Raw genomic sequence first — 14,629 nt, 5'->3', positions numbered from 1 at the left:
CACAACACTGAAAGGATCATTTGAGATGTTCTTGCCTGTATTGTCTTAAGATCTTAAAACATGGAAAAAGCTTCCCATAAAACTGTATCTCATTGGGATGTGGTTTATCTCTTATTTGCAGTGTAATTGGACCACATTCAGCTGTGTAACTTTTGACATGGATTGGCATCTGGTTCTCTGAAAGCCTAATGGTGCCTTTAATTATAAGTAGTTTAGGAATTGCCTAGTGAGGCACAAGGTTCGTTTAGCTCAAGAATGTCTTATTTGGATGGTGACCAGCAATAGCGTGCTCAAAAGATGAGAAAGTAATACCCTAAACTGGATCCTTATTGAGTTCACTTCTGCTGTTTTTGGTGTTAGTCTTTTTTCTAAACTGAACTTATTCTTTCAGTGTGTCTCCTTCCTTCTCCCCCATCACCATGGGGCAAAGAGCATATTTGCTGCTTCTCTCCTCTTTACTTTTGTGAACTCCTTCTTTATTGAAAAGAATAAGACCCAAATGACAATGCATCACTAATTTTACCTTATAATCTTGCATTAAATAAATCTATAATAATTATATTTTGCATTATAATAATCTCTATATTATTCTGGTTTCTTTCTTATGCATCCCATTGCTTGCCTGAAAGTAGTAGCCTTGGGCAAAGTTACTTTTTTGAGGTGCCAGTTGGGACATCCAGTTCCTTTTTGTTGACTTGAGTTTGTGTTAGAACTGTGCATGTTGCAACATTTCCCCTCCATCATCACTTTGTATCTATTGAGCCTGGTGTAGCTAATTCTAAGACATATCAAAGTAAATTTCCCGAAAGCTTCACGTAAGAGGAAAAAATCAACTTGCATTTTCAAGGATGTGATGAATTGACATTTGGGATCCATGAGCTGCTGTGAGGGTCTTGCCACGTTGTCCCCGTCTTTGCTCATCACTTGATGTCCTACATGATCCTTGGTGGGTTATGTTTGCTTCTGTGGTCAGGCTAAGCTAATGATGACACTGGTCCCAAGGGACTTGAAGAAGCTACTGGAGACCCATGACTCCTTTCATGGTCACTACAGCTCCTTTGGGGAGACTCCTGTATCCCTCCCTTGACTGTAAAGAAGACAAACTGGATTCCTAGACACAGTATTTGGGTTATGTGGGTTAACCTGGCCGCAGGATGGATTTTTCTTCTTTTTCTTTTCCTGAAAAAGTTCAGGGAATTTAAATTGAATTCATGTTAGCGTTTAACACTTTCAGATGTGCTTACTCAGCACTCTGGCTGCTGTTCATACCTCTGCCAGCCTCTTCTGTGCACATCCCAATTGTTTGAACGATCAAAAAAACTTTTGCAAAGTGTTTAATTAGCTGTTTGACAGTCTTGTTGCCTGGACATGGCAATATTAGTGATTCTGCTTATGTTGGCTTCCTACTAAGCTGAATCCATTTCCTCTCGTCCTATTACTTGTTACTTGGGAGAAGAGACCAACCCCCTCCATGCTCCAAGCTCCTTTCAGGCAGTTCAGAGATCAGAAGGTTTCCCCTCAGCTCCTGTTCTCCAGGCTGAACCCCCCAAGTCCCTCAGCCGCTCCCACCACACTTGTGCTCCAGCTCCTTCCCCAGCTCCGTTCCCTTCTCTCAACTCACTCCAGCACCTCAAGGGCTTTCTTGGTGTGATGGGCCCAAAACCAACCCCAGGATTTGAGGTTTGGCCTCCCCAGTGCCCAGTGCAGGGGTACGGTCACTGACCTGGTCCTGCTGGTCACACTATTTCTGGTACAAGCCAGGCTTGGAGCAGGGTCTCATAATTTTAAACCCTATGTGTTACATTTTTTTGCAGAAAGCATCTAATTGTCACAGTAATTATGAAGCCAGATCTTGGCTAGAAGTTGTGACACCAACCATTAAGGTCATCTTTCCACTTCATCCCACACACGGTCATTCAAAGAATCCTCCACATTTCTTCAGTGCCTTTCAGTCTTTGATCTGAGAACGCTATTTATCCAGCATCCTGACATCTTTGTGAGAAAGTGGGGTATGGAGAGAGAATAGTTTATAGGACTTGGTGGCATGGTTTTGTTACAGTGTGATCATGCTTGAGATAGTCCATACAACATTGTTCTTGAGTTAATGAGGAAGATTTTCCTTGGGTTATGTCCCATGTGATTGTTTTTTTAGCAAAGTTTTGTTGCTGAATGTGAGATAAATAAACGATTAGATCTGCTTTCTTAATAGCTGGTACCAGAAATGAAGTGCTTTAATTAAAATATTTCTTGATTTTTTTTTTTGCAAATAAGACTGTTTTATTAGCTTATGTCCTTTCATTTATTTTCACTCTTTAAATAATCCTAAAATCTGGATACAAATTGTCTGCCCACACTCTGGATAAAACATCCATTTCCAAAAATAACAAAATGATGTTACATTTATTTGTTGCGGGAAGAAAAATAGCAAGTCGGAGTTGAACAGCAGAGTGAAGGTTCTTTGGGAAGATAGGAATGGCTTCTTTTCTGTCTTATTTTTTATGTTCTCAGAACTGGACTAGCTGTGACTGTGCCCTGGTGATGCTTTGCAAATGCTGCAGTTATTATTGGGACAGTGCATGGACAACAGAGAAAGTGCTGTAAGAGCATAAGTTGAGTATTTCTGCATTTCAAGAGGCTACAGAGTTCATTTCCCCATCAGAGCAAGGCTGAGAGAAATGAATGCTGTTAACAGGGCCATTTTTGGGATGATTTTCAAAATCAATCTGGAAAAAATCAGAATGCCTATCCATCCAGCCTAGGTAAAATAAAGGTAATCAAGGCAGCTGGAATATCTCTTTTTCTCAGAGATTTTCAGCAGATGTTCTGTTTTAAAACCCAGTATGTTTCTGGGTTATTTGGAGATGCACATGCAGTACAGTACATGCCACCCTGATACTGAATGGAGGAGCTCAGATTTAGTATTGACAATGTTTTCTTCTTCAGCATGGTGTTCCTCATCCTGATTTCTGGGGAACAAAGTTCTCTTTGTAGTCAAAAAGGGATAGTGGAATAGATAAAGTGCTCCCATATGGTAATTTTTGCACTCCAAAGTTAATGAGGAACCTTTGATCAGTCCTCTGTGTGATTATCTTAATATCAAGAAGGCTGATCATGTAAATGGAGATTTCAAGTTTAACCTGATTGACAAAAAGGATAAGATAAAGTGATGAACGTGATTGAGTTATTTGTCACAGCTGCTTGCAGGGCTGGCTTGATGCGAATTTCTGCTGACAAGGAGTTGATACCAATGGGAAGGACGTCCCTGAGCTTATTAACAGACCGGCTGGGGTGAAGGAACGTTGGGAACGAAGTGACATGCGAAGGTTGGGTAGATGGTGGTGTGCTGGCTGAGCTCTGAAGCCTTCCTCTAATAGTGAACTGTATAATAATTCGGTTTGCTTCTAGCAAAATAGTTCAATTAATATAGTATGATGTCTTCTTGGTACTGCCGCTGTAATTGTTCATCTCGATGTCTGGGGTTTTTTGTTTTTGCATGGTACCATGGGCTTAGGATTGTTGATGGTGATGCATTTTCAGGAAAAAAAATAGAGTGTGAGCTCTTATACAAATACTGATATATTGTTAAAGACTTCTGTTTGGGTTATTTGTATATTCTGGCAAAATTACCCTTGGCAAAGAATTCTCTGGTCCATGGCAGGATTTAATCTCAAACCCGGACACCATGATATGCTCATCTGTGTTGTGCAGGACCCGCGCTGGATCCATGCTTTGGAAATCTTTATTCTCTGGCATCTCAGTTGTGTACCTGAATGTTGGACTCAAATTTTCATTCGCTTGTCTTAAGATTGCACCCACGTATAACTTCCATCATAGTTTAAATTGGGTCTGAAGGCTTTGACATCAGGGAAGTTGATGGTTATAGAATCACAGAATCATTTTGGTTGGAAGAGATCCCCAAGATCATCGAGCCCAACCGTAACCTAACTCTAGCACTAACCCATGTCTCTAAGAACCTTGTCTAAATGCCTTTTAAGCACCTCCAGAGATTATGACTCCACCACTGCCCTTGGCAGCCTGTTCCAATGCCTGACAACCCTTTCCAGGAAGAAATGTTTCCTAATATCCAATCTGAACGTCCTCTGGTGCAACTTGAAGCCATTTCCTCCCATCCTGTCACTTGTTACTTGGGAAAAGAGACCAACTCCCTCCATGCTCCAAGCTCCTGTCAGGCAGTTCAGAGATCAGAATGTCTCCCCTCAGCTCCTGTTCTCCAGGCTGAACCCCCCAGGTCCCTCAGCTGCTCTCATCACACTTGTACTCCAGGCGAAAATTCTTCACTGAAAGGGTTGTCAAGCACTGGAACAGGCTGCCCAAGGCAGTGGTGGAGTCACTATCCCTGGAGGTATATAAAAGATGTGTAGATGTGGTGCTTAGAGACATGGTTTAGCGCTAGAGGTTATGCTCGGACTCCATGATCTTAAGGGTCTCTTCCAACCGAAATGATTCTATGATTTCTTGACTCCAGACCCAATTCTGTTTTCACCCCATCTTGGTTACCCTGTTTTCCAAGTAGAGAAGATGTTCCACTGATCCACTGAACTCAAGACTCCCGCATCATCAACCAGATTTCCTTCATCCCTATAGACAGCACAAGCATAATGATCCTTCAAAAACAAGATTTATCATCATAGCCAGAGGGGGAGAAGAGTCATTTCATGATAGATACAAGGTCCTGAGCTTTTTTTCTGGCATGCACTGGTGCTGATGCCACTGGTGAGCTGACAGCCATTGAAAATCATCTCCCTGATCTGATGAGACCTTATAGCTGTGTCTATGGGATGTTGCAAGTGAGGTTTGCTTTTTCACAATTACAACAGTGTAGAATATGAAAATATATTTGTATTTCTTTATAGTGTGTATATATACAAAAATATGTGTTACATGTGTGCATACATGTATAAATGTATATACTATATATTATATATATAGTATGTAAATATATAATAAACTTACAATTAAAATATAAAAATAATATAATATATTAAAAATACATACAAATATATAACATTGGTGGATTTTTTTTGCACTGGCAAATTAAAATAACAGCAGAGGAGAATTGCCCAAAATCAAATTGATTTTTGCCATTATAAGCCCATTTTAACCCCCTCATTTCCAGCTTTTTCTCTGAACTGACCACCTGATTGCTGGACCACCCAATGAGCAAGGTCTGCACAGGAGTTAATTATTGCAGCTCACTTAGATACAAACGTGAGAGGTTTTGGAGACAGAGGCAAACATACCCTGAAAACCTTAGAAACAGAAAGCCCCAAAGGATTTGGCTTTCTGGTTTATTGGCTTTGCTGTAACTGGCTGTATTTTTGCAAAAATAGCATCTCCTGGTGTCAATTTGCAAAGGAAAAGATGGTTTAGTTCTGGAGTGGTGTACACCAGCTGTTTGCTCACATCTGGGCAGCACCTCAAAACGTGTCATTTGCTACTCTTTATTTTTGTCATCGTTAATATTATTGTATACTCAGTTTGTCCTTTAAATAACGCAGTTGTGTATGTCTTAACATTAAGCTCCTGTAGGCACATGTCCACAGAATTTCAGTGTGTTTGCTCTGTAAGTATTCACCCTTATAAATATATACGTCATATACCAACTCTGCTTTCCTTAACCTGCAAAAAATTAAAGCTCCTAAGGGCTGAAAGCTTTGGCGACATGAATTAAAAGCCTTTTATAAATCAGTGTTCAGTAGTCTTCAGCACACCCTGTAAAGGTAAATAGCTGCTGCATCTCCCTCTCCTGCTGCTTCATGGCTACGTCCTTGTGTTAAGTCCTCGATAAACCTCCTTGTTATTGTGTTTCCTCTGTAAATCTTTCAATTTCTTATAGAAAATATCATCTTTGTTACTTTTAAGAGAGTCATTTGTATTTAGCCAGCTTTGCACAACTCCCTCTCTCTCTATATATTTTTATTCTTTGCTCAGTTCTCTCTATATATTCCTTTTTAATGTTTTTTTTATTTTTAATTATTATTCTAAAAAGATTGTAGGTAAACTTCCTCAAATGGTTGTGAAGTGATGCCTCATTTTTATTGAAGAAGCAGGATTTAGATGCACAGCCAACATACCCTGCAGTTTAATGCACCGCTGCAGTGGGGTTGCAATAACCATTTGCATCTCTGCTCCTCGTTTGTACCGTGCGTGAGATCTTCTGATCATCTTTAACTTCTCCTTCATCCGAGCAAACCTGGTTTTGGTGAATACAGCAACCCTGGCTCCGCTGATGTGCAGTGATTTGCAAGACTGAGGTTTAGCTGGTGCTTTAGCTTTGGGAGAGGGATTTTACTGTATGCGCACTTCTGAATTCCAGCCCCTTTATTATTCTTTTCCTCCCCATCTCTTTCCAGGACTGCTGCATTTTCAGGGACTTTTTAGGAAATATAAAACATAGTGAATTTCTTCGTACTCAAAAATCAGAGCAGTGTCTGGTGCCGGGAAGGCCTTGTACAAAGACTTTGCAGTGCTGCTGCTGGGAACAGCCTCCCATAGCAACCTTCAACTTGAAAGCTAAAATCACATCACCCCATATGACAGCTTTATTATTAGATTGGCATGTGAACCCTTCGGAAGCAGTCTAGGTGGCAACAAAAAAAGTTCCTCTACATTATGTCTTCAGTTTTAGGTATTTTTTTGATTTTGTATTTTCTGGTGTTTATCACTTTATGTTTTGCTTTTTTTTTTTTTTCTTTGCTAGATAGAATAAATGTTAAAAAAGTCAGAGACACCATTCTAAGTAAGGTAGAAGATCTCTGCCATGAGTTACGACACACGATCACGAGCATCGCCGCAGCAATTTCATGTTCTTTGCTGCTAGAAGACGAAGCCCTATCTGGAAAGCCATGGCAGTGGTGTAATTTGGCTCAGGATGATTTTATGGGATATGGTTTTATTGCAGTAGGGGTTGGTGAGCTCCAAAGGGTTACAGTCCTTCTCACCCAAGGACTAAGCAAATGGGTGGGAAGAGCTTGAAGGGAACACATTCACCATCAGCTCAGCATCCATCTGGTAGTTAGGAGGTGGCTTTTGAAGACATAGAGATGGGTGGTGCAACATGCTCTGGGTAGTATCTTGGGCTTTTGCCTGCCGTCCTTGGGTGGTGGCTGTTGTGCAGATGGATTTGAGGAGATTTGAGTTGGCAAATGGAGTGTTTCTTGTGTTAGGAAGTTACAGTTTCATCACTTTGAGCTTCATGGGGATGATGAGCTTGGCCCCAGCTGGGTTTGCAGTATATAGTTGAATTTTGCTAGAGTATCATGTCCCTTTGCTTTCACAGTGGAGGTTATCCTGGCCCTGATACATCAGCACTCAAGATAAATCAAGATTGCACTGAAATGTGTGCTATTCCCATTGTCTCACCTCTCTGCAAACTTTTTTCACACCTCCATACTGACTTTGGTTCCTTAAAGATTCTGTTGATGAGGGGAGAACTTGTAGGGTGGATTGAGAGTCAGAGGGGACTCATGAGAGCTGTTGTGGAACCAAACCAGGATGTTTCACAACCAACTTGAGATAAGGCTGGTGCTGGAGGAAGTTCAGGGAAGGGAACAGAGCTGGGGAAGGGGCTGGAGTACAAGTGTGATGGGAACGGCTGAGGGACCTGGTGGGGGGTTCAGCTGGAGAACAGGAGCTGAGAGGAGACCTTCTGATCTCTGAACTGCCTGAAAGGAGCTTGAAGCATGGAGGGGGTTGGTCTCTTCTCCAAAGGAACAAGTGATAGGATGAGAGGAAATTGCCTTAAGTTGCACCAGGGGAGGTTTAGATTGGATATTGGGAAAAATTTATTCCCAGGAAGATTTGTCAGGCATTGGAACAGGCTGCCCAGGGCAGTGGTGGAGTCACCATCCCTAGAGGGGTTTAGAAGACATGGAGATGAGGTTCTTAGTGACATGGTTTAGTGCTAGAGTTAGGTTACAGTTGGATTCGATGATCTTGAGGATCTCTTCTAACCAGAATGATTCAGTGATTCCATGGGAGAGTGTCTCCTGGGCTTTTTGTTGAGCTTGGCTTCACTGATCTGATGGACTCTTCCTCCCCACCGGAAAACCAATTGTAAAATAGTTGTTTGCAGCCTTCACCCACCCACGTGGACCCACGGGGCTCACTCTGATCTCATGCCTGCTGTGGCATCTCTGGCTGCAAGTGTAACAGAGACAAAAGGCCTCAAGATGTTGATGATAACTACTTATATCATCTCCCGTGACCATATTTCACTGGTGCAGTTAGTCCCATCTGGAGGTGTTTAAGAGACACGTAGATGAGGTTCTTACGGACACGGCTTAATGCCAGTGTCGGGTTAATGGTTGGACTTGATCTTTAGGGTCTCTTCCAAGCAAAATGATTCTATGATTCTATTCTATGAATGTATCTGTGAGCCACCAAGTCCACAGCAGGAGCAGCATCACTCCTGCTTGCTGCTGCAGCTCCAGATTCCAATTCCCAAGCTCTTTTTGAGAGGAAGGAGGCTTCTTGAGTTATTTTTGGGTGTATGAGAGGAGGTGGCTTTCCATTATGCCTGTTAGCGAGGAGACAGCTGAACTCGGGCCCTGGGAATACTCTGGTGACAACAGAAGAGGTTTTGGAGCCCATGTGAGGAGCTGCTTCACTTTATCTGTGGCTCCCTCAAAAGCTTTTCAAGCTCTTCTAAGAAGCTTTGTGACTGTCTCCATTCTCTCTTTGAATCTTGTTCCTCTCCATCCCTTTGCACTTTCTAGAGAAGCAAGTAGTGACTCATTACACAGCCTACGAGGAGACTTTAATGAATAAATGTGTTTAAGAAAAAGAAGAAAAGAAAAAGGAAAACAGACTTCTTCTGTCTGGGGCAGAGTGGTGCTTTTGCTGTCTTGAACTCTGGAAGAAAAGTTAGGCTGCTTCTTTTTATTAGCTTTTAATTAATTGAGTTTCTTTAGTGCTGTTGTTAAGACTAATAGGAGTTTGTTGGGACTAGAGTTGTGGGTTTGTGTTTTTTTTTTTTTTTTTTTTTTTTAATTGTTTCTTTATTTGGTTTTAATTTGCTTGAAACATCAAAAGCAAGTTTTGCAAGTCTCCCAGCAATTTCCCTTCTTCTCCCTTCAAACCTCCTTGATTCTGGCAGCATCCCACAGGGAGGAGGAACAGTTCAGTGCCCTGTGATGCTTTCTGGGCATCCTTGGCACTAATTGGGGCAAAACCGTGTCTTTTGAGGCACCTGCGGTGTCTTGGAGGTTGATGGGAACCTCTTGCCTTTCAGAGGAGCTGTGCTTTTCTGCCAAGTCCCTGAAATAAATGTTTCTTTAGCTTTTTTCCTTCGCTGCTCTGATGGAAGGAACCTCGGTGACACTTTTCACTTTTTCTGCAGTAATAAAACAACCACATATACCTGCAGTTTTAAAAATAGACCTTGTGCATCCCCTTTCTTGCTTCTGCATCTTCGGTTCAGGTTGTGAACTCTCTGCTTGGGACCCCTGAACAGAGCAGGATGACAATGTGCATATATATTTATATAATTCATGCAATGCATGAATACATAAAGTATATATTCTTATAAATTTTATAAATTAATTTATGTATTTATCTAATTCATGCAATGCATGAATTTTGCAGTACATAGGAACAATAGGGTCAGTTGACTGGGGTTGATGGTAATAACTGGGAGTTGCACTTGATCTCATTTAAATTTGGATCTTCATTTCAAAGGTTCACTGTGAATTCAGAAACTCGTTCGTGCTCTCCTTCTTCTCCATAAGCTCCAAACCTCTTATCTTTGTTTAAATACAGGAAAGCAATGTTTTCAAAGGGAGGGAGGAGGGTGAGAAAGAAGTGTGGGTGCTCCTCAGAGATCGAGCCGATCCATTTTTATCTTGTTATATATCATTTTTACTTAATGCTGTTATATTATTTCAGCTGTGCTTGGTTTTCAGATTCGATGCAGATATGAAGTTGCTATAACAACATGATGATTCATATAAAGCTAACAACATTCTGCTGGGATTTATTTTTCCATCATGACGACTTATATGTTTTTTGGTGGGAATTTCTGTCTATTTTCAGATAGACCACACCATTAGTTTTCTGCAGTGATTTACTTTGGATTACCTGGACTCAAGGTAGTAGCACCTGTACTTGTTGCAACAGACCCAGAGATTTCAAAGCATTTTGCAGAGGTCGGTGCTGTTGTGTCAGATTTAGGGTGGGAAATGAAGGTACAAGGATGCGGGACCAGTCCAAACATCCTCAGCATCTCGGTTGTGCAACCACAGCATCTGGCACCTCGGACCTTTAGTGCTTCTTCATCTTATTCATCCTTGTAGAGGTAAAGCTGATCAGTTGATCAGCTCTTGAATTCCTCCTGGAAAAATATTGTCAACATCTTGTGTTACCACCTAAAAGACCTTTAAAGTCACTGGGGAGTTACAGGGCAGATTCAGAAGATTTGTTTAATCTATTATTCTTTTAAAAATCTTATTTTATTTTGAAAATTGCCATAACAAAAATGCCTTTTTTGGGTCTGTTTTTCATAGAAAAAAATGCTTGAAATTAGGGATGACTGATTTTTTTCTGTGAAGACAGCAGTTTATACAGAAATAACTACTGAATGCCAGTTTTAAACTATTTCTCCTTTGCAAAGAGCAGTCGTGATGGGAAGTGTTTCAAGGTACCTCCAAAGATTCTGTCAGCATCTCAATTCAAATCTGAAAGTTAAGCAATGGAAATAAATGCCTTCAGCATCCCAAAGCTTCATGCTGAGGGTTTTCTCCTCTCTCTTTTCTGCCCTAATTTTGAGAATTCCAGGTAACATACAACTCCAAATGGAGCAATGTGCCCTGGCACCTTTCTTGGAGTTTTGGCTTTTTCTAGTATTAAAGATGAGATTTTTTAAAATTTTGTTTTTAAATGAAATATTGATTACTTGATGGGTGTTTTATTTTTCTTTATTTCCACTTGTAGAGCTTTAACAGGGATTGAAAAGTTCTGTTCCTCCTTGCAAAGTCCTGTGCTGATCTGAAAACCATCTGGAGGTGGTAACATGCTTTTGTCCATCCAGCCTTTTGAGTTCTTTATCTCACCAGACAACTGGAATGCAATTGATTCTGTAAAAAGGTCTGGGCTTTCTGTCCTGCCTCATTGTATTAAATTGTATTTGCATCATAAAAAGAGCAACCGGGAGAGGATGCTGAAGCCTTATATGCATTTTTAAATTTGTAAATGACATCAGTGGAGTCGAAAGCATCAGATAAGGGGGATAAGGGGGATTGGACTAGATGATCTTTTGAGGTCCCTTCCAATCCCAAACATACTGTGATACTGTGATAAGTGACTCTAAAGGCTGTGCTGAAATACGCTGATGTCTTTATGTTTTTGAGAGTCGTCTTCCAGTATAAGTTGGGGAACGACCTATTAGAGAGCAGCGTAGGGGAAAGGGACCTGGGGGTCCTGGGGACAGCAGGATGACCATGAGCCAGCCCTTGTGGCCAGGAAGGCCAATGGCATCCTGGTGTGTATTAGAAGGGGGGTGGTCAGTAGGTCAGAGAGGTTCTCCTGCCCCTCTACTCTGCCCTGGGGAGACCACATCTGGAATATTGTGTCCAGTTCTGGTCCCTCAGTTCCAGAAGGACAGGGAACTGCTGGAGGGAGTTCAGCGCAGCCATCAAGATGCTGAAGGGAGTGGAGCATTTCCCGTGTGAGGAAAGGCTGAGGGAGCTGGGGCTCTGGAGCTGGAGAAGAGGAGACTGAGGGGTGATTCATTCCTGGGGATCAATATGGAAAGGGTGAGTGTCAGGAGGATGGAGCCAGGCTCTTCCCTGTGACAACCAACGATAGGACAAGGGGTAATGGGTTCAAACTGGAACACAGGAGGTTCCACTTAAATTTGAGAAGAAACTTCTTCCCAGTGAGGGTAACAGAACACTGGCCCAGGCTGCCCAGGGAGGCTCTGGAGTCTCCTACTCTGGAGATATTCAAGACCTGCCTGGACACCTTCCTGTGTAACCTCATCTGGGTGTTCCTGCTCCGGCAGGGGGATTGGACTGGATGAGCTTTTGAGGCCCCTTGCAATCCCTGACATTCTGTGATTCTGTGATTCTGTGATTCTGTGAATCTCCAGATCCGACACGTGTTACTATCAGCTGTATGAGGGGTAAAGAGGAACCAGAACTGAGAAAAGAGCCCATGTTGGAAACATGCTCTGAGGACTGAAATATCTGTACTCCATCGAGTGAATTTAGCTATTTTGCAGGAGGTCACGTTCTGACGTCTGGTGTTGAGATGTTGAGGAAGCATCTTCTACTGGCACCTCTGCACATGTGCACCACAATAAAAATGCAGTAAAACTGGAGACAATGAAATATAGATGGCAGTAAATTATAAGTTTTTCTGGAGATATGTTCCAAAAGTTTAAATCAGGAAAAACAACACAGTACATGAGATATTGCGAGCATCACTGAGGGATGTTGCCATCACTTCATTCTTAGGCATAGTTTTCATTCCTTGGCCACGTTGATCATTCTGACCTGATCCCACACAGTGTCTTCTGTGCAGGAAATTGCAGATTTTTCCTCCCATGACCTTCTCTGTGCATGAGATGAGGGACCTTCATGTTTGGCTTGGTGGCTCCTTGAGGGCTCCCTTGGATGCTGGCAGTGAGGAAACCTCCTTTTGTTTGTCACAGCTGGGACCATCCTGCAATTTTAGCTTCTGGTTCTTGGTGTTCTTGCTTTGTTTTGTCTTATCTTTGTTTTCTCATGGGCACCTCACAGAGTTGTGCCAGTGATGATTAGTGTGATGTCAGTGTCCAGGAACACAAGACAGCATCTCATCCACGTACTTGGTTGCACGTGTGTGTTTCTGGGATGGGTAGAAGGTGACTCTCCATCTGAGTCATGAAATTCCTATTTCCTTTTATAGGCTGGTAAAATCAGCTGAGGGACACGGAGGGAAGAAATGGAAAGCATCTCCATATTTCAGGAGAAAAAGCAACTACTGCTCTGTGGTGGTTATTTTAGCAGCAGTTTGCATCTCAGTTTCAAACCCAAAATATGCATCTAAGTGCAGGCAGCTGTGTTTGCTGAGCCAGAAGGTGTCTGAGATGCTGTCAGTTTTCTTGCTGTGGTCCTGATAGTGTGAGGAGCCATGAAGGGATTGACAACCATGTGTGTGAGCGAAGTAATTTGAAAGAAATATCTTTTGGGGTTTACAGCAAGACCTTGGAAATGACTTGGCGTGACATAGTAGTGCCTGCTGTAGTGTGGACATCAGGGTTTTGCTCTGGTCTGGTAGTCCAGTGTTATATCTTTTCCCAAAAACCTCTATAGGGTAAGGAGTTGATGTGTGTGGTGGGTGGAGATGCGTTCATTGATGGTTCACAGAAACTGTTGGGGATGCCCAGCCTTGTGATGCACCATCATGGTATAGCCTCTGGACACTGTGTTTTCTCCCACCTGATCATTGAGGTTTTTACTGAGGTTGTTTCACTTTTTTTACTGGCTTGAACTTTGCTTCTCATGTGTCAGTGTGGTGACACAGACAGAGAACACGTGAGAGTGGTTTCTGAGCAAACACTCATGGTTGTCTTCTCCTGGTCCTCACCTTCCACTTCTATTTGCCTTGAAGGGTGACTGTCATCCCTGTGCGTGGAGGGAACAATGCTCCATAGGCATCCTTGTTGTGTCTCAAGCAGCAACTGGTTTGGTAGGACAAGCACGGTGATTGATCTGGAACCCTGGTTTGAAGTCTGGTAGCAGCAGAATGATGCTCTTGTTGCTGCAAATGAAACTTGCCATTAGCTCTTTTGCTGTCAGGAGTCGATGTGATGCAGGGAATTTTCCGCATGATGAATTACAGCCAGTAAGGTGAAGCCGGGCATACATTTTAATTTTAGTTCTGCATCATGGAAGATGCTTGCAAGCCCATCATATTCATTTCAAAAGCTCTTTGGTATTGTGGTTATTTTGCTGGAATAATGTGGTGGGTTGACTGGGGAATAAGCAAGCACAGTAGGAATTTGGGGAACAGTGAAACCAACCATGCAGGCATAAATTATCCTGCGCAGCCTGTCAGTAACCACCTGCAGATCTTCCCTGACCTTGTTCTTACCCCTAGGAAAGAGGTTCTGACCCTGGAGCATCTTTGCATCCTCAGTCTTTTGGACTGTAGTTACTGGATTGGAAAGACTCCAGTTGTGCAGCTCCCTAGCTCAGCCATCTTCCACTGCTTCCATCTGCTCATTCATCCTCCAGGAGAGACAGAGTTGATGTCGTGCCATCAGGAACTGTCGTAAGTGATTTTCATGTTTAGTGCTTGGGCACGGCATAGGGGAAGGCACAGAGAAGTCCCAGAAAGGCGGTTGAGTAATGGAAGGTGATGGGTCCAGATGGAGCAGAGAGATCTTCAGAAAAGGGCTCCTCTTCCTCCCCTCCACTTTCTATGCAACTGAGCTTTGACAGTGTTAAAACTTCAGGTAACCTCCTTGTGGAAGCCTTTGCTTGCTCAAAAGCGGGAGATTATTGCAATCCACTTTTGCCATATCAAGCTGAGGAGGACATATGCTACGATGGCAAAGTCTATGGCCATCTGCCCTCCAGCTTCCAGGGGGTACACTCCATAGAATCATACAACCATCAAATAGTTT

The 14,629-nt window shown here is 42.4% G+C and overlaps 1 protein-coding gene across 39 annotated transcripts in view; it reads left to right on the top strand.

Annotated features, from left to right (window-relative positions):
• TSNARE1 (t-SNARE domain containing 1) overlaps nt 1-14,629 on the top strand; it is a 540,792-nt gene that overhangs the window by 35,527 nt on the left and 490,636 nt on the right. For 4 of the 39 annotated variants that reach the window (XM_065054555.1, XM_065054545.1, XM_065054546.1 and 1 more), the window contains one exon: nt 14,101-14,274. The exons of the other annotated variants lie outside the window; for them this stretch is intronic. The gene's annotated coding sequence lies outside the window, so the exon portion shown is untranslated. The remainder of the gene's footprint in view (nt 1-14,100; nt 14,275-14,629) is intronic. 39 annotated transcript variants of the gene reach the window in all.

The sequence above is a fragment of the Columba livia genome, chromosome 2 (assembly GCF_036013475.1).
Source record: "Columba livia isolate bColLiv1 breed racing homer chromosome 2, bColLiv1.pat.W.v2, whole genome shotgun sequence".
Classification (NCBI taxonomy): Eukaryota; Metazoa; Chordata; class Aves; order Columbiformes; family Columbidae; genus Columba; species Columba livia.
Note: the sequence above shows the minus strand (reverse complement) of the source record. Positions and strands in the feature narration are given on the sequence as shown.